The sequence below is a fragment of the Falco peregrinus genome, chromosome 5 (assembly GCF_023634155.1).
Source record: "Falco peregrinus isolate bFalPer1 chromosome 5, bFalPer1.pri, whole genome shotgun sequence".
NCBI lineage: Eukaryota > Metazoa > Chordata > Aves > Falconiformes > Falconidae > Falco > Falco peregrinus.
The window spans coordinates 50,840,029-50,867,992 of NC_073725.1; the positions used below are offsets into that span (position 1 = coordinate 50,840,029).

The 27,964-nt window shown below is 37.2% G+C and overlaps 1 long non-coding RNA gene across 1 annotated transcript; it reads right to left on the reverse strand.

The window, feature by feature from the left end:
- Positions 1–7,643: 7,643 nt before the first annotated feature.
- LOC114011183 (uncharacterized) lies at positions 7,644–27,883 on the reverse strand. The gene is made up of 4 exons (XR_003553014.2): positions 27,617–27,883; positions 24,134–24,468; positions 21,599–21,685; positions 7,644–8,459 (listed from the first exon to the last, which is right to left on the reverse strand). It is a non-coding gene; the product is annotated as an uncharacterized LOC114011183 (long non-coding RNA).
- Between the last annotated feature and the right edge of the window lie 81 nt (positions 27,884–27,964).

Below are 27,964 nucleotides of genomic sequence, written 5' to 3' on the forward strand. Positions count from 1 at the left end.
CAGCAATACTGGACATAAAGAATCCCGCTTCTAGTTGACTATTCTAATCCCTATGCTACAGAGTGGGGGTCGTTCTGCTTTTTCTCTCTGCGTACTGAATTTTGAAATATATTCAGACCTGTAGGAAAAGAACTTAACTGAGAGTGTTGGAGAGCAACCAATAGCCTGAAGCATTGTTTTTTTAAAAAAAATCCTCAAGGGAATGGGTGATCTAATTCCTTTCTCAGGCTGTGGCCAGATCTGAGTCTTGAAATGCTCTGACCATGAGGTTATCATGGACAAGAGCAGGGTACCACTCACTTTGCCCTGAAGGGAAATGATTAGAGGCAAGCTGGTTTATCTGGATGAAAGAGTTAGCTTCTCATCTCACAGGTCATATACCCCATGGAAGAAAATGTCTGCTCCACACACTTACGGCACCTCAGAGGTGGTTGTGTTAAGACTTCTGTTTGTCCTGGGTCCAGGCTGGTTCCTGCTGAGCTTTCCAGTTGTACTGAGCATCCATGCCACACCTCTCTGTTTTATATAAAAAAAGCTTTCTGTGCCAGCCAGGGTCAGAATACCACTTCATGACCCAGGACTTGATTGGTTACTGCAAAGTCTACGACCTTAACTGAATCCAGCTCTGATGACTTTCTGTTATAAAAAACTCCCTGAACTTAAGTAGCAAAACAATTCTTTTTCACAATCAAATCTCTAATTTTCTCACTGCACTCAAGGTAAGGGCTCCATGATTGCAGGAAGAGCCTAAAGAGCCCATAGGGGGACTTGCAGTTATTATTGCTGTTATTACTTCCCAGCTGTGTTCATCCAACACACCTTATAAAAGTCAACCCAACCTTCTGTCAACATTGTGCTGTAACTGCTCTGTTGGTTGTTATGGAACATTTTAATACCTTACTGCAACCAGCCTGCCTTCCTTAAAGTGTTCAGCTGTGTTTCTTGGACTTGTCCTTGTGCTTGACACTGTCACTTCTTCATCAGCATAAGGTGTGGTCATTTTTCACAGAAGATCTGGCACACTCTGTGAATCTTAGAGCAAGACTGGACTCCTGTTTTTGTACTTTGATTACAAAAAAGCCCCACAGTTGGACAGTGTTTACACCTTCCAGTACATAAAGCCTTCATGTAAGAACTCTTCTTCTGCCTTTTCAAAATTCAGTATTTTCTGGATCCTTCCATCAGATATCACATGATTTTCTTTATATGAAATTAGTGGATCAAGAAACAAGGTAGACAATATTTTTGCCAAAGAAATCTACAGATTCAGACTGAAGCAATCTGGTATAAACAACACCTAGCATTAGTCACTTCAGTCTCATTAGTTCCTTGTATCTTTATATAATGTACAGATGGGGCTGACCTACAAAATTTGGATTAGACTGGATTTCAAAGTCTTCACATTTTGGAAGGTTGAATTCCAGGTTTTTCTTTAGCTCATGATGTCAATAGCCATCATTGAGTAGTATAGCTGTTGCAAGATTCGGTTTTAAAAGAAAAGATCTTTGGTCCTTATGATTATTTATTATTGTAATTTTAAGCCATTTGTTCTCAGTTTACTGAAACCACATTCTTATAGACCTCTGTAGGAAAATACCATACATTAATATCTATGGACAGATAGACAGTAGTATAATGAAGCTGTGAGGGGTAAAGGAAATAAACCAGTCATAACCACAGTGAAGTTTCCACACCCTGTAAGGTTTCTTTCAGTTTAAATCCAGAGAGATATTATAACCTATTTATACACATGTAAATGGATTAGAAGTTTGAATGAAACCTCTACTTGGTTAATAATAGACACTTACAACACAGCTTGATTTCTGTTCACAAGCATTGCACATCCTGCAGAGACACTACTTTAACCCCTTAAAGTTTTTAAGGCACTGAGAAAAGAATAGTGGGGTTTGGACTTTCTGGGGTCTATTGACTTTGAACTAAATCTTGTGAAAGAGATACCTCAGAAAATACCATGCTGAATTACACAAAATATACTCATGATATAAACCACACACACACATTGAAACCAGTATTTCATTAGTTCTTTGAAAAAAAAAAAAAAAAGTTGACAGGTAGTAAAGTCTTAGAACAAAGAACAGAAGAGATTCAGGAAAGTAGAATAAGAATTTGTTAACTTTCTAAGTGGTCAGGAGGAAAATCTATATGTATAGCAATATATAAAGCCTTCTAAAATGCAGCTGGCATAATATTTCGTTGCATATTCTTCAGAAATAGATGCAGTTTTACTGTAGGATACAGTTAGCTCGTAACAAATAGCAAAATCATTAGGCACAAATGGTTTTATGTAGATTAGATGGCAAACTGCCTTAGACATTACAAACAGCCAAAGGAACCTAAGGCAAAGCAATCATTTACATTCCCAAATCTGGATGCCATCAAGACCCACCTCTAAGTCTGAGTCATTTCATCTTGAATATTCTGTAAGCCTCTTTAAAAATCTTTCAGACGATTCTTAATCCCTGATGAAATATGTTACTTTCATGTCTGATCTGCATTTCAACAGGCACAATATAGCCATCTTTATTTTTGTCTCTACCTTGATCCTTTCTTCTGCATTGTACTGAAGTTAGAAAAAAAGATAGGTACCATATATTTTGGTGCAATTTTACTCTTTTTTCTTGAATTGTTTCTGTCTCTCCTTACACCCAGACTTGTCCAAGTGGGTAATCACTGCTTTTATATATGCCTCTAAATAGTTTATGATTTATCTTCAAGGAAATTGCAACATTTGTATTACAATTCTTCAGCATTTCTTTAATTAATTAAACAAGGTAGTATCTTAAAAATCTAAGACAATTATCAGAATTTCTCAATTTTATCAATCCCATAGGATGTGTCTCCTGTTATTACAAATAGTCTTATGCTAGGCACAGGCCAGAAAAAAAACCTGCACCCAGTAATGCCTGCACTGGTCTTTCAGCTTAATTTTGACGTTAGGGTCGATTTATACTAATATATTCAGTCTCAGAAATGTAGGGTGAAGTATGCACCTTTTCCCTTGGGAGAAAGTTTATTTGAGGGATGGAAGAAAAGGGAGGTAAAGACCTTCTGTCACACCATTGATTCCATGATGAAGAAGTGGCCTGCTGGTTACACAGACAATTCAGCCACAGTTTGGCTTTGTTCAGCTTTGTTCAAGACAGTCACACTGTAGGAGTGAGAATTATTGATTGAATTAATACTATAACTTCATTTTGGATAATTAAAGAAAAACACCTCAAACTTACTTATTTTAAAACTTTTAAAAATCAAACTGTGATAATATGAGGTAAAACAGCATTGTTTATATGGAGAGGTCTTTCTAGCTGTCAACCTATTTTTAAGCAGAATAGTTTTAGGTATCAGTAAGATTCAGAAAGTCTCAGACAATCTAAGAAGGCAATAGGATGAAAATCAATTGAGCATTGGGGACTGAATTTATCAGCAGTTCCATGAAGACTCTTCTACCTGACCTACTTTCCCTTTTCTCCTTTTACACCCATTGCACACTGACCCAGTAGTCAGTGGCTCAATTTATCGTATTTTAAGGTAGTTCTATGAAATAAATCAGACTAATCATGTTCAAAAATAAGTTTGTTTATAAGAAAAGCCTTAAGACAAATGTGGTTAGCTGCAGATACGTACATACATTGCTGATGCCTATAGGTCTACTCAGGCTGTAGGCATGAAGATGTCCTGTGGCTTATGCTAGATGAAGACAAAGAATAAAATTATTATTCTTTTCATGACAAATGGTGTCTCTCTCACTGGACATTTTTTATGGATGGACCAGATAAACATGTGCCATGAGTTAATGTGGGCAGATCTGGCCCTTCTGCAATGGAAGAAGTGAAGATTTTACTGACTTGTGGTCCTTCATAGCATCAATTTGCACCATGAAAGTAATCACAGCTGTTTTCAAACAGGTCAGAAATATATCTGTTTCCAGCATCATAACATTTTCTGCATGACATCACACAGTAAAACAATTATTTTCAAATATGAATATCTTTGGTTTGGTTCAACCAAACCTCTGGGGTTTTGGTGTTTGTTTTTTTTTTCATAGGGCAGGTGGTAATAAGAGATGAGGAAGCAGATGCATTTTTCAGGCCAAAAGAATATTGTTGAAAACAATATGGATATAGTCTGAATTTTCAGTCTGTTGTTCTTAGTAATAGTTTAAGAAATAATATTACAAAATTCTACTGGCCTAGTTTTTTTGTGAGGGGAAAACAGGGAAGTAAAGGAGGTTTTATGTAACCGTAAATGTTCTGTACATAAAATATGTAAAAAAAGTACATTTAAAATGTTACTAAGGCTGGAAAAGCATGACTCAGAATTAGGATATGCCACAGTGATGGTTGCCTGCATAGTCTGTCTGTTCTGTTCATGAACTGTAACTGAATCATTAATATTTGACCATATACTTCTTTTTGATACTGTCCCTGCCTTATTCAACTCATATGAAGAAAGGTGTTTTGTCACTTGTTGCATTGTGTCATGCCCCATACATTGAAGACTATTAAAACCCGTACTAAAGAGGTAATTATTTTTTTCCTTCTTGTGCTCCGATACAATGTGCCTCACTACAGTGTTTGACCATTCTTCATTTTCACAATGGATTTCAGAAGGAGCATCATCATCATAATTTTAAAGATGGGACATTAAAAAGCTAAGGACAGAAACAGCTGATTGGGTTACTGCATGAGAGCAGATGGCCACAAAGGTATTCTGCTCACAGGATAAGACACCAAACTAAGTTTCTGAAGACAGGTTGATTGATGGTCTCACTATAGTCAATGGAGATTCATTTAATACAGTTGGTGGAATGCAGAGAGCTGTTTACCTCACTTTAAAGTAGACGTCCAGAATTCAGTTTAGCTGCCAAACCATACAGATTTAATGCCACCTAAAGTCCCTTAAATCAACAGCTCTCCAGCGGTTCCTCCAAATATCCTGGAGAACCTGAGTCATAGGTGTTGCTCCTGACAGAATCAGCTAGAACAAGGAACTTCACAGGGCAATCAATGCTTACGTGTAGGCAAGCTGAACAAGCTGTCATGTCTGTAACTGGTCACCTGAATTATCCCCTAAACTCTGCTGCTGGGCATTTTCTTCAGTTGTAAGGGGAACTTTGACACCCAGCTCATGCAGCTAAGTAAAGGTAGCTGTCATCAATGAGATGCTGAATCCTGCCATGTGTGTTATCTAAAAACCATGTTAACTGATTATCTGGATGGCAACTGTACTGTTAATGAATTCCAGACTTTCATTAAAAGCTGTAATTTGATTGTATTCTGAGGTCCACAGACTGAAATCTTCCCAGTTCTTCAGTGTGAATGCCCATCACTGACTTGGCTTTGTCCACCAGTCTGGTCAAGTTACTCAGCAGTGTGTAGTGTGACAGCATCCCTCATTTCAGTTGTACTTGTAAGCATATGCATCCCAGGCCCTGCACCTCACGCTGGGTACACACAAGAAGAGTAACATCTAATATCTTACTTCATCCTTTATTCCAAAATCCAGGTTCATCACCAGATTTCCCTTGTCCTGAGCACTGAATATGCAGCTTCTGAGGTTAACATTGGATGTGATCAAGTAATTATGATGAGGCATGCCTGGAGTGTTTAGAAGTACTACCTCAAGGAGTAACCTTCTGTGTTTCCCATACAGTAGCTATGAGAAGTCCATCAGACTAGCAACACACCACTTTTCTAGATCATTAAGGTAGCCTTTTTATTTCTCCCATTCTTGATATCCCAGAAATCAAAGACTAGAAACAAGAACAGCTTTATATGAAAGAATACACTGAAACAGAAGGTGCTTGTCCAGGTGGGTGATACAAAGCCATCAGCCTGCAACACTTGTGCTAAGAATGATTTTATTCTCTGGAGTGGATGAGAGAGTAAAGTGTAGTTATTTTGAACAAGATAGTTCAATGAAGGATTCTGCTGCCTGTACTGGAAGACTTGAACTTTATTTTATGATATCAGTATTATGTAAAAGATGTCTGTTTTGCTGAGTGTAATGGTCACCAAAACTGTATCCTGTAGCACAGCCTTACAGACGCTATTAAAGCAAAAGACAAAACTTTTGCTGAGACTGTGGAAATTCTGCAAAATTACCTATCCCCAAAGCCACTTGTGATTGCAAAGCATTTATGCTTTTATAGATAGAATCAAGAAAATGAAACATTTACTGAATATGTGACTGGATTAAAGCAATTAAATGAGCATTGCCAGTTTGGAGGGAGTTTAACTGATGCATTAAGAGAATGGTTAGTGAGTATTATACAAAATAATTCAATCCAGAAGCAGTCTTTGATGGAAGCAGAACTGACCCCCAAATCTGCAGTTGATGTTGCAACTTCTAAGGTGCCAGAGAGTTACAGCACTTCAGGAAGCTTATACAAGTTGGATAGTCTCAGAAAGCACAGCACAGAGAACTGGAAGATTGTGTGCCTCCAGTGAGAAAAACAATCTTCCAATACTAACCATTGGTGGTTCAAGGACAAATTCTGAAGGAACTGCAAGTTATCAGATACATTCAGAAAAATGTCTGGGTCAGTGCAAAAAGTAAAATTTCCACCTCATAAGGGTAATTGTAAAGAGTATCTGATGCACCATCTTGCAAACAACCACTATGAGGCTGCATGAGATACTGTGGCATCTCTAATCTAGCTACTTTAGAAAACAAAAAGAGGAATAATGCTTAGAATGGAGCCTGAAAATGGTTCTGCTGTTTCTGTCCTTTAATAGCAGAATTGTAAAGACCTTGTTTAGGAGAGTACAATGCAGAAAAACCTTACTACTTTTAAGAACGTGTACAGAGGAAATTAGTCTTCTGGATGTTATTCTGCAGAAGTGATAACTGTAAACAGCATATGCTAATATTTTGTTTTGTAATACATTGGTCACGTATTCCTCAATAAACAATGGCTGAAAGAAATTCAGCCGGACTGGCCAAGTATAAAGTGTGCAGGCTACAAAAATAATCATTAACTCTTGCCCAAAGCAAAAATTAACTTAACTTTAAGCAGATGATATCTTTCTGAGATGGTGCTCAGAAGCTTAAAACATGAATGTAGAATATCGTAGTTGCTCTCTCTTCAATCACGTTTTTTGCTATGCTTGCCCAATACCTTTGTTTGCAGAACAGAGAAATACAGAAGCAAAACCTCACCACTTTCATATCCCTGATAGCTTTTTACTCAGAGTTAAATGAAGTAAAGGGAACCTGCAGTAGCAGCAGTAACGAAAAAGGTTGTCAGGATATGTGTTGATTCGCATTCTGTTAATTGTGGAATGTATAGTGTGCTGCACCAGACTAGAAGATACTTGTCTCATTAGTGACTAGCAAGCATTTCTGCGCCTTAAACCTATTGGCAAAGGGATACTGGAGACAGTGAGAAGCAGCACCTTACAGCTTTTTCAGCCTAATAGGCTAACATTTAGAACAGCATATCTGCTTGCCCTTTGGCACAAACAATGGCTCTTGGTTTTCATGACATACATTGCTGTGTGTTATTTGGACAGTATATACACATGAGGGAAGTAGTGCTGAACACCTTGAATGTCTGTAAGATGGAGTACAGTTTAATGCAAATGATGAAAATTGTCAATACTTCAACAAACCAACTTTATTTGATGTCACACAGTAAACAAAATGGTGATAGCCCGTGGATGCTCTTGACAGAGCCTAGGTACTCAATCTTCAAAAAAGTCAAGTTAACTTTTCACTTTGCCCCATGGAATAGTTTCAGCAGTTTCACAGTTGAAAGTCCCAATGCCTTTGCACCTGGATCTCTGATCTCTCTCTATATATATATTTTTAATGTCCATAGTGCTCAGGTAAAGAAGCGTAGAGTTCAATTGTCCATAAAGCTGGGAGAAATTAAACCACAGAGCTGATGGCCACTAGGGGAAAAGGGCAAAAATTCTTGCTTGTTGTTCCTTCTTTTACTTTTTTTACAAAACTTATCTTGCTTACCAGTATTCATAATGTTACTGTTCACATGGTTATGTTCTTCTCTATAACAGATAGATAATTAATAATGGTGTTGAATGAGTCATGGCTATGAGAAATAACTGTACTGCAGAACATTTTGAGAAGCTACATATCCTTCAGCACTGTCAGCATCACCATCCAGACTGTAATAGGAAGTATGCCAATATCCTATAACAGGTTTCATCTATGAGTGCCAACGATATTACACAAATAATTAGGTGGCAATAATGTCACATTATCATGAAATCAGTGCTTCTTCTCTTCTGTCATTGCCTGTAACCAGTCTTTAACCAGTCTTAGAGCTGCTCTTCAATACTTGGATTTACTTTTTCAGTATGATCCAATCTCTTTCTCCAGCACGTGTCATTCAGACCTTCCCTGATAAGATATGGAGGTCTCATGCATGTAGATCTCCAGATGTATGTGCATGTTGGAGGGCAGGGATGAAGAATCTTGGAAAGGAGACAGAAGATGAAGAGAGAAGTCACGTATCACAACATAAAGCAAAATTTCACAATAGAACTTCCATTACAGGTTGAAATCCTCAATTAATTATTCATCAAGGGAAAAGATTTCAGTAAGATTGTCTAAGAAAACACATTAAGTGTTTAAAGAAAGAAGATCCCCGCCATCACTACCAGCACTGAAAATCTGTCCTTATCCAAAATGCTGAATTTAATCTCAGTATGTTGTGGCATCATGGCACATTTTTTGCTATCAGTGAAAAAGAAAGGATGAAACAGTATTGCATTTTGTACCCCCAAACCAGGAGGAAATGCTGTTTTAGATAGACACTATTAGGTGTCTTTGCACCTGTATCTCTCATCTATTTAAGTTGTTTCGTTGTCAAAAAAAAAAACCCCAAATTTGCAAAGGAGCAGAACATGAGAACTCAACCTGGCCTATGCAAAAACAATCTTATATGGGAGTTATTTTCACCTCTGTACTAAACATTATCCAGATAAGGAATTATGTAGATGGGAATACAGACATAAAATTCACTAGAAAATTAAAGAAATCAAATAATAAATAATTTTCCAGTAGGGCCTGAAATTGGGAGAATTGTAGTACCCTTTATTACACCATGAGCAGTGATGCCATGTTCCAATAATTAAAAAGGACAAAAATAAGTGAGGCAGGCAGAATCACAGGTTTATTGTTTAAATAGAAATGGTTGATATCTTCTTGACATGAAAACATTGCTGCTTAATTATCCCACCAAAAGCTCTTCCTACTTATGATAGACCTATTTTTATTCAGCTACTTTTACAAGACTGGTTCTGTGTTCTGAACAATTCTGTCAATCAGTTCAAAATATTTTCGTTCCTGCATCTTTTTTTGACCATAGGAAACATCTTACCTACATTACTTAAATGTTTCATAACTGTCCTTTGACATGCTTCAGTAATGATCATCAGATAAATTAAGTAATGTATACCAAGCACTTGTACGTAATGTATTGCTATGAAACTAGTCACTAATAAAAGAATGACAATGATTTCCAGAGAGATATCCTACAGGTGTAATAGCTCTACATTCCCTGGATACCGGGGTTTATCTCAGACCTCCTATATCAATGGAAAGAATTTACTCCCAAAGGCTTTGACTGGTAGGGAATACCAATTATTTTAGACACTGTCTTTTGTTATTTAAGACTCTGAATGAACATGGATGAAAATAAACAGTGCACCAGGACTGTTTTGCTGGCTGGAACAACTGCAGAGAAAACATCTGGCATCTCAGGCCAGGATTCTGGAGGCAGGATTTCACAATGTCAGGGCAACACAGATGTTTGAATGAGCAGCCCTTTCAGTGAGACAGACTATTATTTTGATGATATACTGTGATATTACTTAACAACCATGGTCAGGAAGCAATATATCTCACAGCACTAGAAGCTGTACAAACATAGAGCAAATACAATTTCCCTGGTAGCGCTGAAAATTTTAGAAAATCAAGCAGGACAACAATTGAACAGAGTGGAAAATAAGAAAATTGTGGTGGTTTGACTCTGGCTGAATGCCAGGTGACCACCAAAGCTGCTCTGTCACTCCCCTCCTCAACTGGACAGGGGAGAGAAAACATAACAAAAGGCTCATGGGTTGAGCTAAGGACAGGGTCACTCGGCAGTTACTGTTATGGGCAAAACAGACAACTTGGGGAAATCAGTTTGTTTCATTACCATTCAAATTAGAAAAATCGCATTCCCCCCACCCCTCTCTTCTTCCCGGGTTTAACTTAATTCCCAATCTCTCTCCCTCTTCCAGCACAGCAGTGCAGGGACAGGGAATGGGGCTGGGGTCAGTCCCTCACAGCTGTCCCTGCTGCTCCTTCCTCTGCAGGGGCAGGACTCCTCACACTCTGCCCTGCTCTGGCGTGGGGTCCTCCAGGGACCGCAGGTGGGGATCTGCCCCACCATGGGCTCCCTGGGCTGAGGGCACAGCTGCCTCACCGTGTGCCATGCCAGGGGCTGCCAGGGAACCTCTCTTCTGAGCTGGGGGGCTGCAGGGCTCCTGCTTTCACACAGTCTCACTCCTCTTTTCCACTGGTGCAGACATTTTTGGGTTTTTTCCCTCCTTAATATGCTATCCCAGAGGTGCTACCACCATCACTGATGGGCTCAGCCTTGGGCAGCAGTGCGTCCCGCTTGGAGCCGGCTGGCATTGGCTCCATTGGACATGGGGGAAGCTTCTGGCATCTTCTTACAGAAGCCACCCCTATAGCCCCCCTGCTACCAAAACCTTGCCATGCAAACCCACTACAAGTATAGTGAATGTTTTGCTCACTTGCTAATATCAGTCATCACCAGCCCTGGCACGATTAAAGGCAAATATTCTGGTGTTATGACAGAGTACAATTTCTAGGAAAGGATTAAAAGGATGGTAGTGGAAAGACTTTGCAGATGATTTCAAAGAGTTTTTTAATACTATGAGTGTCAACACCAGCAAAGCCTGAAGGTGGCTGTTTGCAAATCTAACAAGCTGGTGAATGAGGCTAGCACCTCCTCTTAAAAATTAAGGACAGTAAGTGAACGTAACTGTAGTGAATATGGCAGTTTAAAAATGCTGGATTATTCACATTAATTTTGAAATTCAAAGAATCAGTCATTAACACATATTCCTACACTGCAGTTAAGTCTATTTTTGAGAAGTCTGAATTAAAAACTCAGTGGTTCTACATACAGAGTAGATTAAATTCAAAGCTATATATTAATATTCCAGAAGATGGACACACAGCAATATCATGAAAAATAGGATTATTTCACACAGAGCTAGCCACGAATAAAAAGCCCTTCCGAGTACAATATGAGCAGGCATGCTGTTAGGATGCCAGTTGGCTTCATCATATGGAGATATTGCTGCCTTTAGTGTCTGTTTCTCCACAGACTGACACAATAAACCGAGGATCCAAAAAGCTAAGGGCTTCTTAACTGCTCATTGACACAAAATAGTGGTCTCCAAGTACTCTTTCGAATGTCATTACACTCTATCATGTCAGTGATCCATGGATAATAAGAGCATCTAATGTAAATCACTGGGGGGTCTTCTGCTAGCTTGTTAGGTTCTCATATAAATTTAATAACAGATTTATTTTATTTCCCTTTTGAGAAATTAAAATTGCTTGAAATGCTTTACATATAGCTACACAAGCGAAATGGTCTCCCATGTTTCACAGTGATGTGTTCATCCTTACCTTTCTGTTCTCCAGCCTCTTCCCTTCTGTTTCTCATCTTTAGATCAGAAGAGAGCATGTTTCACCCTTATTTTATGTTCCACCAACATAATGTAGCTCAGCTTACAGGGTTCTTGTTTTTTCTACCTATATTTTCAGTCCCTCCTTCATCTACTCTTGGCTGACCCTGACTGGCAGTTCTGGCACTGGAAGGGTTCAATGAGCAGGGCTAAGCCCCCTGTGCGTGGGAGATTTACCGCTGCTCTGCTGGCTGCAAACCCTGTGTGCAACAGCTTCTGTGAGAGTCTTCCCACCTGCAGGACGTCTCACTGGAGCACCTTTCTTGACACTCAGCAATGATGCGAACACATTTCTTTACACAGCCTTTCGATGTTGCTCACAGCTTTTGAGATATCCTTCGTCTACCATAATAAGTTCTATATCCCAGTAGTTTCGTGTGGAGGGCATGTTGGTGCAAGCCTTATAATTGTGTCCATTACAAAAAAAATGCTGTTATTTTTCTTCTAGTAATATTGGGAATTCTGAGTGCCAATGTAAAGATCAGGTAAGAATACTTGGTGTGTACCAGAAATAACACATTAAGGCCTTCAATTTGGGCAACCATCTGCACTGAACTTTCATATTGCACCTATAGAAAGGTATTTTTCTGTTCCATTTCATATCCACTCAGTCCAGCTCATTACCGTTGTAAGTTCTTTGTCTTCTGTATGGACTTTTTTTCAGGGTTTACAGCTGACTTTGAAACATTTGATTTTGGATCAGCTGCCTTTTTGGAGAAAACCTTCTTTCTCTATCACCCCCATAGCAATTAAACTCTGCATCTGCCCCTGACATATTGTATTTAACTAGGTAAAATCAGCTGACTGCCAGCTGTTCTTCCAACACTGCAGAAATCTGGATGTTTCAAAAAAGCTTTAATGTTTATTTGTTCTGCAAATTGCTGAATGATACTTTTATGGAAGTTATTAAAAATACATTGAGGTTGAATGTAAATGGACATTATCATTCCTGAACAATTCAGATTACTATTATTTTGAAAAAAGTGACAATGTTTAGATTTTAAAAAATAATAATATCAAGCAGATTATATTTTTCCTTTTCACTTGATTTAATTGGATAATTGGCATTAGAGGGATCTAAGACAATTTAAACAAAATTAATTTCTTTCCAATTTTTATTTTTAAGGAAAAGATCTCTGTTTCACAGAATATCAGTATGTATGACTATATTATGGCCTTACTAGGAATAGCCATAATAATAGAATCTATGTGTCCTTATAGGCTAAAACTGTTGTGACCTGATGACTTGCACGATTGGAACAATCAATGTACTCAGAGAGCTTGTGAGGTTTTATATTACTACTAGGAAAATTAATTTCCTTTATGTTGGTTTCTGTATGTGTACTTAGATTCATCAGTTGAGAACAATTTTCATTGTTGACATCAATCCACTGTATAAATCATTGTGACACTGTGATAACCTGTTTGATTCTTTTGTTGGGTGTGTAGCATGAAATCCATCTCTGGATTGAAATGTCGACTGATGACTGGTGCCCAGTGTAAGCCTGATGTTTAGGATTCTCCAGTGGGCACCCATGAGAGGTGAATGCGATCAGAAGGAATTAATTCTATCGTAAACGATGTCTATAATTTTGTAAGTTAATGACTCTGAAGGTTTTTAACTCCTAGTGTGTTATAGCTTAGATCAGTAGATAAGCCTGTCTAAATTATAGACAACTGCAGTTAGAGGAGATGCATCCCATCTTAAATTATCCTTTCTTTCTTTTTTTTTTCCCCCCTTTTTTTTGTTTTTTAATTTACTCTAAACCAATAACTCTCAGGTGCTCTCTGAATTTTCAGATCTGGCTTTTTCAGATCAAAATCAACGTTTTCTAAAACCACAGTGTGTTTCCTTGCATATCATAGTTGGGGTTTTTTTTGTCTTAATTTTTCCTTTTGCTTCCTCAGAGCACCTGTAAATATCTGTTAGTGGAGCTATCATCAGAGCTAATGAAGTTCAGGAGCTTGCTCCCAAATTGCATAGTCTGATCTTATTAAATCAAATGACAGATATGCTTTCTACTTTTCTTTTGCCTTTTCCCTTAGATCAGGCAGATGGGAGCAGCAGTTTCCTAGGCAAGTTCTTCAGGAACAATATAACAGTAAAGAAACAGACACACGTTAGTGTCCATAGTGAAATCTAGTGTATCACCTGACTCATCTTTATTAACTTCTGCTGAAGAGAGTCACAGCCATACCTATTAACATACTCATGGTTCCAATTAAATATTTCACTCAACTATTGATGGTACTCCATTCCTTTATCATGGCTTTATAAGCACAATCTGCCCGCAGAAGGTTTTATTTGGTTTTATGTTTAGTGCCCTACTTTTAGTATTTTTTTTCTCTAAAAATAGCAAAATATAATCAATATTTTGAAAAATACATGGAAGCATTCATTTTTTCTGAATTTGTGTGAGTCTGGTAAAATGTGAGTTTAGGGGAAATGAAAATCAGAGGTCTTTACCAAATAACCCTACTTGCTCTTATGTTTATGCATCATTCTTTTGTTGTTCATCATTCTAATAAATAATCTGTGTGTGTAGGAGTGTAGTGCAGTAGTATTTTAAAAGCAAAATAGGCAAAGATAAAAGTGACAGCACCTTGTTTTATTTCTCTCTCTTTGTGTTTCATCAGATCGTTGTCTGGTTTATATCTGTGATATTTCTCTGACTGAAGAGGAACTATGGAAATGCTAGATTCAGTTCTGGCTCCATAGTTTCACAATGTGATCTCAGCAAAACCAATGTTGCCTCATAAATGTAAATATACTCATGATCGGAAAACCCTTTTGTTCCACACGTTGTACACTTAGTTTATGGATAAAATTTAAAACTTAATGATAAAAATACTTTTCAACTTGGTTCAGTCACATGTAGTCAATCGTCTGACATTCTATGCTCATCAGAAAAAGGTGAGGAGGCTGTGTTTTACTGAGGGATTAAATGGATTTATAAGTCCTTAGCTAGTTCAAGACTTCCCTGCTATTCACGAAAACATAGTTAATCCTACAGTGGAGCTGAATGAGCTTTTAAAAGCTGACAAAAATATCCTGGGCTGGCTGGATGATATTTTTGTTGGAGCCTTATAAGGCAACTGGAACCAACAGTTTGTCAAAAGTGTAATTGCATGATGAAGAGAGGGTGAGAGTTTCAATGCTGCTTTCTTCCCAGATTAAATGGTCACTAGTAAAACATTGGCTTTTTTTCCCCTTTGAATTTAATAAAGCCATTGTTTTAGTGGTCATCAGTCCTTTCGAGACACTGGCTCCAGACTGAACTCCTTGGGGATAATCCCAGCTGTCAGATGCAAATCACAACGATTATCATCACTCCATGTTCAAATGGAGATCATGCTGGGGGTGTGCTAATTCCAAGGGAGAGTTAGATCTGGATTATTGCAGCAGTGGTAAATACAACAGATGAAAAATTTCTTATGTCTTATGTTTTCTCCTCCTTCTCTTAAGCTAAAACCTTTAAATGCAAGTTTTCTCTTCAAAGCATAATAAGCAATAAACTTTAAATAGGGGAATTCCTTTTCAGCTATCATGAAATACAGAATCACCGTTCTTTCTACAGAAAAAAAAATATTTATTGAGAAAAATAATTTGCTCATATATATACCTTGAGCTTAAGACCTGTACAGTCACAGAACTACTGAAGATGGAAGGCACCTTCTGAGACCACCTAGTCCAACTCCCTGCCCAGAGCATGGTCAACCACCACAGCCTTTTGGTTTTTCTGGTTTTCACAATTTTTTATTTCTCCTGTACACCCAGGACCACCGCTAGTCTGAAACATGCAAACTTATAAGCACTCTAGGTAACTGAAAAACATTACTATGAGCATATCCCATTACAGCAAAACTCCCCTATTCTAAACATTTTTCTGTCTGAACACACTGGAAGCTTAGGAAAAGAGTAAAGTTTTTTTCTCTAAAGAGCAATGTCTTGCATATATAGCAAGCATGTTAGCCGTAAATAGTATTTGATACTATCAGGTTTTCTCTTTTGTTAGTGTGTGAGATGATACAACGTTATCAAATTGTTAATAAAACTGATTATTTATGTGGCTGCAAAGAGGAAAGGTATGCTATTAAATTTTGCATAGCTACATAACTGTCTGGGAAAATAAACCAGACTTACCAGGATTACAAATAACTTACACAAAGAACTATTTAACTGTATTGAAGAATCTCTATATAGGAAAAAGTCCTGCTAAGTCTGGGAAAAACAATTACCTGCTAAATCTCTCAAATCCAAAAAAGCATAAATGCCATAAAACAAAATTCTTTCAAATCACATAATCCATTAATATGCCAAAACCCCAAAACATAAAACAGATGGGAATGGGAACCAGGACCTGTCCCCTTCACAGGCTTATGAGCCAGTGCAAACCCCACGTCAGAGGCAGGCACAGCCTTTCGGTTCCACATGTGAACATTAGTCTAAACAGTATATAATTATTGACTTCTGGTACCAAACCTTCCCGCTCCTTTTCAAGCATGGAACAAAAACTTATAGAGAGGTTTGTGAGCACTGACTGCTTTCTACAGGGTCAGAAGGAGACAGTCATTACAGGAAGCTGAAGCTGCTCTGATTTGTCCACTAACATAGGTGTCTACAGTATGACAGAGCCTGTGTCAATCAGACTTTCTACATTTAGCATACACATGTGTATGCTAAAACATTTCCAAGGTTTTGTTTTACAGACAGGCAGAGGTAGGGTGCAGTCATCTGCATATGAATGTGCAGTCACACAGACAGAAGAAGTTGCCAAGAATGTGGTGTGAAAAGATACGCCGAGTCACACTTTTATTTTTATTTATTTAGAAGAGAGGCTTGTTGGGTTTGTCTAGGACGATTCAACTTGCTTTCAGAACTAGAAAGCATGACTGATCAGAGGGTGAAGGGAGCAGCTGTCTGGAGTGTAACAGAAAGTGGCAGAAGGAGAGATGACAGCAGATCCCTGCCTGAGGTCGCTACCCCTGGCAGAATTCAGCCAAGAGGTTCCTGAACTGATGGAGCGCTCCTGCATTGTGCCTAAGCTGCTTCAAAACGCTTAATGTTACTGGAGCAATTTGCTCACCCAGGCCATGGGTTCTTTGGAAATACAATAGTCTCTTTTCTGAAAGAACAACACAGTGCTCATCAACAGCTGCACTTTCGCAGTGATGATGGTACAGTCATCGACAACTCTTTTTGCTGTCTGATGCCCAAAATTCATACAGAACATTCATTCTCAGAAAACAATCTTTAGGTGATGTGGATCACTGCAGTGAATTTTGAAGTAGATAGAGCTAGCCAAAACTAGGAAGCAGAAAACAATAACACCACCACCATAATAAAATATGAATATAGATAAAATTTAGCATTATTATTATTATTAAAGATAGAAAGTCAGCTCAGAGTAGGGCAAAAGTTTGTGCTTCTTTAAATTAGAAAAGTCTTGCAATAAAGCTGCACCCAAAGAGGTTTAGACTGGACATAAGGAAGCGTTTCTTTACTGAGAGGGTGGAACAGGGTTCCTCAAGAGGTGGTCGATGCCCCAGACCTGTCAATGTTTAAGAGTTGTTTGGACAATGCCCTTAACAACATGCTTTGACTTTTGGTCAGCTCTGAACTGGTCATGAAGTTGGACTAGATGATCTCGGTAGGTCACTTTCCACAGAAATATTCTATTCTACAGTATTCTACTCTATTCTATTCCAAGACTCAAGGATTCCAGAAGCCTTGTTTTCCCTTGTTTCAATATTTTATATTGCCTTCTAATTTTACTTTATGAAGATAATACTAATCTTACAGACTATAGACTGGCATATGGGCTGTAAAATTAGAATTGGAGAAGATATGCGAGTTTTTGCTTTCCATAGGTATAGAATTCCATAGGTAAATAGAATTATTTTGGATATAACCCCATTTTTTAAAAAAAAAAAATGTTACTCAGTAAATGATATTATAAGAAATTAACTTGGTTAGTAATCTGTGCCATAAAATTGGGTAGTCAGTTGTTGATCTTGTTCTGAATCTAAAGACTTAAATGCAAAGAAAAACCAAACCAAAAACAAACCGAACAAAGTTAAAAGTAAGATATTTTCCCTCTCTAATCTGCTATAACTTCATTTATAAATGGTTATTTAATTTTTATCTCTTAATTATAAACAGTACTTTATGTTGTGGGGTTTTTGGTGTATGAGAACCAGAAAATGGATCAGTATTTGAAAAAATAACTGGAAAAAATATTATGAAAAGAAATAACCTGATGTTCAAAAGATATATTTCTCTGTAATATTTTATCATATAATTTGCAAAGCAAAACATGATATTTCATTAGAAATGTCATTCTGCCAGAATACTGGTGCATAGTACAGTTGAAATTATTATGAAATCCAAGCTTTCCATAAAGGAACATTTCACTTAGGTACATCGACTTATGTTAAGAACTTCTGGTTTCCTGTAACAGCAGGTCCAGAACTTCTCCAGAAGCTTTACAGAAATGATTTTTTATTTCCTTACCCAAAACTTATCACTGGACTGTGTCTCCCTTTGGAGTAGCATAATCCAAATCTACTTCAGGAAAATCCTTGTCTTCTTAGTTTGATCAGTTTAAAGCAACGTACTTAACTGATTGGTTTCCATGTTGGTCTGGCATTGAATCAGGTACTAATGGTGTTTCTTAACATTAAAACTATCACTTCAGAAATGAGGTTGATAATGGTATTTGTATTGGCCCATGGGAATTATTAAAGCAATGAGTTTTCTTGCAAGGATTCCCACTCTGATGATACAAATTCATTTCCACTACAGAAAAGTGTTATCTCTAAAACCGAAGAAAAATACAGTTAATCACAGATATGCTTGATATTCTAGTGAATCCCCCATGACATAAAAGGTCCAGATCAGGAAAAAATATCTAGTGAGGTTTTTTATTTTATTTTTTTTAATTGCAGACATTTTATCAAACTACGAAAATTCTTTTTGATCTTACTTCTGATGCCAGAAATGAACTTGTGAAGGACTTGTCCTACTAGGAGACTGAAAATTCATAACTCACTGTCTAAGCATTGATGCAGAGGTTGAGACTGAAATTAAAACTGTTCCTGAAGACAGATTGACATTCAGGGCCAAGTTTATACCATCTCTTACAATTGATGGGAAAATTTAACTGGATGGGCTCAGCTGGACAACTTGAAAAATTATTTCATATCCTGAGCTCAAATGATTAATAAATATTTGATTCTTTGCAATAAATCACAGGCTTATCAGGCAAAAAAATGAACAGCCATTTCTGTGATCTAACACTGCATCAATAAAGAATTTTATATATATATATTGAAGAAAAGGTGAACACAAAAAGATGTAAATGTTGGACATATCACTGAATCTTTGAAGTGATAGGATAGAGCCATATCACTTACCATACCCATGGGATGTATTTTAGAAGTAATAATGTTACATATCCTGCTTCTTCATGCAACACGATGCATGCCTTGTCATAGTATAGGACTTATAAAGATAACGAGGAAAAAAATCTTGGTCATTCAGTACAAAATGCACATTCCCATAATCAGATATTATCAGCTGCATGAAGTTCCATATTTATTTTTGTAACAGGAATTTCAATTTCATGAGATTACAGGAACTTTTAAGAGTATTGGGGAACATGGGGGTATTCATTTGCTCTGTTATTTACAGTAGCTGCTTTTGATTCATAATCTGCTATGACTGCCTCTGAATAAATGTGAAAATGATCATTCTAGCATGCGCGGAACATGTGATTGAATTCAGAACAGAGTCCAATCCTGCTCTACAAGGTCCTGTAAAGATTCCATTGGTTTCATTAGGCTGAATAAAATAAATCTCCTTTACAAGTACACTGTATTTGTAGACCTGAAGCCAACATTATTATCATAAAACTACTGCTTTCTCCTCTATACAAGTCCTTTATAAGATATATTTCTATTGTAATGTCTATAAAAATAAAAATGCAGTCTTCTAGAACAAAAAGCACTTTTATCAAAGGGAGGAGGAACACAGCTCTGCCTTAGGGAGAGACAGCAACCCATATGCAGTATGTTGCAACCTTGAGTAAAACACACATCTGAACAACATCATGGGCAGTGAGTCAGAATTTCATTTTTACTCCTTTGCCCTTGTTGTAGTAGACTAATAGATTTGCCAAATAAGTCTCTCTGGCTATAAATATTATATATACATATATATATATATATATTTTTTTTTTAGATAGCTATTTAGGTGAACTGTAAAACCATGTTACAGCGCAGTCAATGGAATACATTAACTCACAAAAAGAAAACTTCAGGCAAAGTTATCAGCTTATGGCATGTATACATGTACATACGTGTGCCCTCCATCTTCAGAATAGCTTTGGTTTGTCCCCTGTCATCCCTGGTGTTTTGCTGAGAGGTGATGACTCCATTAGTTTAGTCTGATGATTCATATTTTTTATTTTTGCGTAAAAATGGTTACAAGGGCTTTTGCCAGTTCAAAGTAAGACTAAGAATTATGCTGAGGAGCTGCAGAAGACAGTAACACAGCCTGAAATGTGAGCCCTCTGTTTGGAAATTGAGTTTCAGTTGCAGTAAACCCTTCCAGATTCTTTGCCCCTTACATAACATGGTAAATCCTGTCATCTGTTTTCTGATAGCATCTACTTGTAAGGCTGGAATGAGCAGTGCAAACATTCCTGAAATCTCTCCTGTTTGTTATACTGCTGGGCTTGCAAGCAATCACAGCTACATACCTGAGGAAAGGATACACTGCTTTGAATGTTTACAATATATCACTGCAGCAGCTAGAAACGGACTGCAGCAGCTAGAAACGGACTACACCAGCTGAGCGGAAGAGAAAATAGATTGGCAAAAGTTTCTTTTTTTTCCCTCCATTTCTAATAAGTCTCCATGTTCAATAAAGTTTGCTCTCTTTTTCTTTAAGTAAACTTTTCCCAACAACCCTATCATATCTTGTTCTGAACTGTTCCTGAAGTTTCCCTGCTACAGCACTTAAGATATCTAAAAATTCTAGTTTACCTATTTAAACTCCCTAGCTTCTCTGAGAAATGCTGATATGCAACAGCTGAATATGAAAGCTTATTCATAAATACCCTCAAAGTATATAGATGTAAGTTAGTGCAGCATTTCTGAGCAAGGCAGCTCATGTCAGTTAGCTTACCTCAGTGGAGAGGAACTGATATTTTTTTTCTAGTAATGCTTTTCTGTTGAAATGAAAAAAGCAACAGCAAGCCCCCCCAAAAAAGAAAAAAAACCCAAGAAAACAGGACCCCCCTGAAATTATTCAATTACAAATAGTCTGTTTTCACCTCTATCACTGTTTCTCAGCTTTCAATTTTCAGATTTTCTTTCCAAGTTACAACTTTGATGAAAGCAGAGGTTTCATCAAAGAAAAATTTCAGATAAAAGCTTTCAGGCAGTTTTGTTTGTGACCACAATGAAGTATTAAAAATATGTATATATATTCTACAAATATAAAGCAGGCGTAGTTTGTACAGGCTTCTTGCATCCATATCATGGAAGAGACATTAGTTGACTTAACTGTCTACAATCACATCGTAAGACCTAGAGCACATGCACTAAACTGGTGTCCCGCTCTTGACCATACATATATTCTGAGTATATTTATGCCAGCCTTCTCAGGCTGGGAATAATTCAGTTTAACTGTTATGCAGTGAAGAAGGGAAAATCATACTTAATGAAAGAATTAAAAGTCACAGAATCCACTTACTATTGCAGATGAGTCAACATTTAATTTCTTTTTTCTTATTTTTTCCCCTCGGTATGTATCCAGCTAAACAAGACCTCACCTGTGCTACTGGAGACAGACCAGCCCACTGCAAGCTGAGGCCGCCGATTGCTGGAGGAAAGTAGTGATGGATGGATTCTTCATCACCCTATGAATGAAGTAATAAAACTAAGTGGAATTTCTGCTTGTGAAATTTCTTTGGTCTCCTAGCTGTCACCTTAATGAGTCAATAATTTTCCAATTTTCAAGTAAACCAATATTACTATTTCATTTTGGACACTATCAAAAAAGCAGTATGATATGTCATTTGAAGGTAAATAACCTTGCTATTTGCTACAATCTTATTCAGTTTTTTGAACGATACCTATCTTCAGATCAAGGTTTGAAAGTCCACAGAGCTTCTTTGAAAAGTTATGCTGGCAAAGATAATGATAGAGAGATTTTCTCATCATTAATTGCTACAAAAGTCAGTTTTTTGACTATGCAGCGTAGCTTTCTGGAGTCAGTGAAGACATACGTGGAGAAGTACATATAAGTGCCTGAACCGGAAAGCTGAAACCACGTGTGCATTATGCCAGCTTGCAAAGCCTGCTCATACTGTCAACAAGTGGAAGTGATGGAGGTAGCTGGGTGTTGTGAAATTGCTTGGAGGGGAGAATTACAGATCTAATATTCTAATCAGTGTTGGACATCCAAGACATCCAACATTTGTAGGTGTTATTCTGTTATGTTTGGGTAAGAACTTTGATGTTGGACTGGATCCTGCATGCAACTTTTCAGACAAGCTCTTCTGTTTATGCCCTCTAAATAATATACCAGAGGCAGATTCCTACTGAATTTCCCAGTATTTCTTAAGTCTTTGGCTGGGTGGTCATGATTCTAGGCCTAGAAATCTTAGAAAATCTTAACAATCTTTTAAAATGCTTAACTTTCTCTGTATAATGTGTGAAGGGCTAAATGCCTATCCTGTCTTCCTTTAACCATTTGAATATGACTAGTAGATTGTCTGCAGCTGCTTTTCTCTTTCATTTGTACAATAACATATAACAGCTTTGCAGAAAAAAAAAAGATAAAAGAAAAAATGAGTAGTCTTGGATAACCACAGGTTTCTGCATGAATAAACACACTGTGTTGGTCTGTGTGCAGTGGTGATACAGTAAGAAAATTCATAGGATTCCACTGTTTGATGCTTTACTTTTTCATTGAATGTTTTAGTATTTTGCTACTGTTAAACTATGTAGAATATACAGGAATGCTACTAATCTCTAGGATTGCTAAAGAAAGGCTTTTATTTAATTTTTATGGCACATAGTTAGAATAATCTATATGCTTTTCTGACTGTGATTTTTGAAGTTGATTTGGAGAGTGGATGAAAGGCATCATAGTTTGTATTGGTGTAAGCTAAGGACAGAATTTGTCCTCTAAGGGTTTATGAGGCTTGTTATGAAAACAGAAAGTATCTGGAGTATAAATCCTTACAGCAGGAGAAAACAATATAAGTATGATATGTGATGACAGTTTTGTATCAATTATGAAACCATCCTAAGATATACTTTAACACTTACTAGGTAATTTTTTCACTACTGCACTAATTAAGAAATATTTCAGCTGACTTTTTCAATAGGCCATAAAAGAGGGTGAATAGGCAAAAACCAACCAGATGAAGCTACCACACAAGCATATAGGAAAAGAGATTAAAATTGGTAAAATTATGAGAACAGAATCAAATGAGAGCTGAAATCATTGGACCTTTCAGTGTTACTGCTGTTACTCTTTGTAAACAAGACAGTTTCATAGAAAAACTTCCCCCACCACCCCCCCCGGCTTACTTCAAGTTCTTTGTGTATTTTCCTCTCAATATTGGTAATTGATGGCAGGATAGGTTGAAGAGTGATTTTAGAAAGGACAAAATTAAGCAATTTATCACCATGCAGCTGGAAATAAAGGGGATAGAGAGTAGCCAAGATATATGGCAGGGTAAAAGTTAACAAGGCTGCCTTCCAGTATGTCTCTGGTAAAGAAACAGTGATAGGAAAAGTAACTGTCTGGGAGACAGCTGAGCTAAGAGGCCCAGTAGCGCAGTTATATCTCTGCCAACATACGCCTTTACGGACACTTGGGATGCTCTTCCATACGACCCATAAAGGAAAGAAAATTCAGATTGGAACTATAAATAATGAAAACCAAACAGGACACATTTGAGAAAAAGAGATACATATTTTCCATAGGAAGGAGGATGGTCAAGGACATCTTCCAGCTATGTGGAAGTAGCAGAGCTGAGAGCTCAGCTGCAGGCAACCTGAAGCACCAGGACAGATCCTGGTGCTCTTCTTCAGTAGCCACTGACACATTCTTCAAGGTGATTACCACTTTGATGCAAGTTCAGTCTCCCTGTCACCCCTTTGTGTCTCAGCCACTGTTTTCCTTCCTCATTCCTTCATTTATCCTACACACACACACACAGGTGGGGGGCGGGGGGGGGGGGGGGGGAAGGTAAGAGATTTTTTTCCTTTCTGACATCAAAGACAAACATGAAGCTGTGACTGTTAGAGGGACATGCAATAGTTAGAGTAACATAGGAAATAGTACAACTTACTGTATAACCCCAAACAGATTTCAGGAGTGATCCCTTTTGGGCACAGTGCTTTGGAAGCCCAGACCAGTGCTGTGCTAGGAGAGATTGTCTTGGTGTTCTTTGTGTCTGAAAATCCTGGCCACATGACATTTTCTGTCCACAGACCGTTCCGCTTTGACTCTCTTGGAAGATTTCTGCTTGCCTTTTAACTTGACTTCCATGTTAGGTGAAGGTATTCAAGCATGTTTTTCATCCCACAAGCTGTCCATTCTTTCCAAGAAATGTCTTCCATCTTCCTGGAGCTGGTGACTCCTCACTGTGATGTGGCACATACTCAGCTCTGCTCCTAATGATGTCTGCTGAGTGCACAGGTAACAAGTTTTAGCAGCAGGAAGATTCAAAGGAAAGGAGTCAACTCACTTGAGGCTTTTAAAGACCCTACAGTTTCTTATTCTTTTGAAATTGTTAAGACTGACCATGATCCTAACTTTTGTGACCATGAGACTGTTATAATCCTTTAAAGATTGGCATGAAACAACTAGGTTCAGTGAAAATTATTTGGTATTCGGATCACCTTTGTGTTTTGAACTTCTGGGCCACAACACCAGATTGACATATTTTTTGATCATTCAGGTTACCTGAGTCTCTGCTATTATTTTGACAGGCTTTGTAAATAGAAATGTAAGAGCTGGACTGAGTGCAGTCAAGGTAAATTTAGTGTTCAGGTGATACCTCTGTGAAGAACTCCTGAACAATTAATTCCTTTGCCTTGCAAATGGCATTTTCCTGATTTTAATTCATTCCCTCTTCCAGCCTTTTTACTTCTGGCTTCTTGTATTGATCAAATTTTAGCTATTCCATTATATGTCCTCTTTTTAACCTTTCTTGTGTTAAAAGCATTCCTTTCTTCTTGGATTACAGTATAATTCTGCTTTACTGAGGTCTTACCCTGTTGATGAATTTGGAATCAGAATTGCTTTTATATGTTCCTATGTAATCCAGTCTACCAAAATGATTGCCAAAAATTTTCCTAGTTTTGACCTAATTTTTGCACACATTTTAAACACTTGCAATTCACTTTTTTAACCAGCAGTGGAGAGGAAGATGCAGGTGCACACAATATATAATAGGCTTTGGTTTGATAAACTAACAGTTATCTTAACCTTGCTTTTACTTGTTGCCCTTTTATAAAATGCAGGCAAAAGAAAATGAGTGACAGACATGATCTGCATTGCTCAAAGACTATTCAGTAAGCCTGTTTCCAAAAAAGTAAATATCACATATGGTTGTTACTGCAGCCCTGTGATATATATAAAGAGATAAATCACTCATTTCTGTGGAAATTAAAAATATAGAGATCTTCTGTGCACATAAATTATCATAAATAAATATTTTTACAAAAGCAAGAGCAAGCGCATATTTTTCCTATCTGTAGGACATTCCTCAAATTCTACTCATTCATTTGATGTATTTGGTGACCTTTTCTATAGTACATCCTCAGTTTTCAGGTTAGAATAGTAAACTTCTTGTTTTATACTTATATTTAAGTATCTGTACTAAAGGAGATTGTTCTAACAAGTTTCATAAACTGATCTCACTCACACAGGTAAAAATCTGGTGTAAATCCATTCATTCAGCATCTGTTCATCCTTTTTCTTCTTATTTTAATAAGAGAAATATCCACTCTTTGCAAAAGTGGTCTCAGAAAATTAAAAAGACAGCAAAAAGCTATAACCTGTTGCCCGAGCACAACATCTGCTTTTCTGAAACTACAAGGCAAATGAAGTGCTTGCAATAATTTTTTTGACATTCCTTCCATAAGTCATGCTCTGTGTTGATTACGGAAGTGCATGGCACCATTTGTCAGAAGAGGCGATTATTTCTCAGAAACCCTGTGTTACAGAGACACAAAAAGCAGTGGTTTCGAAGAGATGTACACCAACAAATGCTTATATTTGTTCATATCTGGAGTCATTGCTCATGTTTGTGTAACAAAAAAGGCAATATCCTGAAGACTTCATGACTATGTTGAATTCTTTCTCCTGTAACTGTCCAATTAGCATTGTAATGCTACTGAGGGAGATATTAGTGCCGGCAAGATGCTGGAGACACCTAGCTTTGTCTCCCTCTCTCAAAGAACAGATAAAGCCATCTTTCATTGGGTCTAATGCTTGATAGATGTGGGAATTTAGCCGGTGAGTAGCTGTTTCACACAAAACCTCATGAAGAGAGACAATAGAATCATGAAATGGAAAAGATGCTTCTCCATCATGAAGCAAAGCCACTGGCAAATATGTGCACCAAATTGCCTCTTGCCTCCCAAAAGTGCTGTGATAAACCCAGTTAGATTTCCTTGCCTCAGAATGAAAGGGTTTGTTTGGATTTAATTACAGTGAGAGTTAGAAACTTTTAATTTTAATTTAAAAATACATTTGTGGATATTTTTAGGTCAGTTTGATCACACAGTGAAGTTTTCATGTTATGTATTTCTTATGTCTATATGTGTTCCTTTATAGTTTACAGCAGTGATTATATTTTATTACTTTGAAAGTATTTTGTTATTTTCAACTTTATATTTTATATAGTTGAACATCAAATTGCTGTTATTATTCCAGTCCCAAGTTCAAGTTCATCCGTTTCTTTCTGAATGCTATTCTTAGTATTTCTGCACTGATGATGTCTCAGTTTTGTGTCATTTTCAGCTTAGACTTTTTTCCCCCTTTTTTTCTTTATAGCCACTTAAAATAATAAATGAGGTGAGTTTTGAGTGAGATTCTGGAATTTCACAACTAATTGCCTTCCAGTCTGACATCTTTTCCATCAATCTTGCCCATTACCTATCCTAATATACAGTCACTCCATAATATTCCTGTACCCCATCTTTTTTTTTTTTTTTTTTTTTTTTTCTGTTTGATCTCCCATATAGCATTACACAAAATGCTACACTAAAATCCAGGTAGGTGAAATATGAATTCCTTTTGTTTATAAACATAATTGTCTTAAAGAAAGTTATAAGATTAGTTTTTACAGGTTATTCTTAGATAAACTGAGGGTTTGTTTAATTCTGTTGCATACTGCTGAAATTTATATTCTGTCCACACTGTGGTATGGAGTGATCTGAAAGCCTTCCTTGTCTGCTAAGGAAAAAAAAGAAAAAAAGGGAATACTCCCTTAGTCTCCTAAAAAAGAGTTTGAGTAAGAGAGAGACTCCAGGAATAAGAATTAAATTTATGAAGTTTCAAGACTAAAATAAATATTAAAATTTATTGAAAAAATCCAATCTCCATTTTTCTTAACTGGTCAAATACCTTTATCTTGTTTATTGAATTACATGTGAGAATTGCATAGAAGTGAAGGAAAAAGGGAGACAAAGTCAACAATGATGATAAATTCAAGATGAATAATTGCAAGTAGACTCCACAAAAACAGAAGTGGAAGAAATAAGCCATAAACTTAAAGGAATAAATTTTGAACCACCACAGAATTTTGCAAGCACCAACTTACCCGGCTGAAGTGATGGTAGCAAATACAATAAACAGATCCATATAATAATCAGTAATGTCATAAGCTTCTAAGTAATATTCTTCAGGATGCTTGTTATTCTTTGAATTTTCTTCCATTAAAGAATGACCATGAAGAGGAACAAACCAAATGAGACAGTTTCCTCTGAGAGCCCATTCAGAAACAATTACTGACCTCTCTAAGTAAAGCTTTTATACATTTTGTAGGAGCTCTGTGTGCAGCACCTGCATCTACCAACTCTATGTGACCTCAGCCTTCTCCACTGAGGAACAATCCAGCACAGTGCAATGCTTTCTTGAAGGTTATTAGAGTTAACAAAGCCCTTAGTGC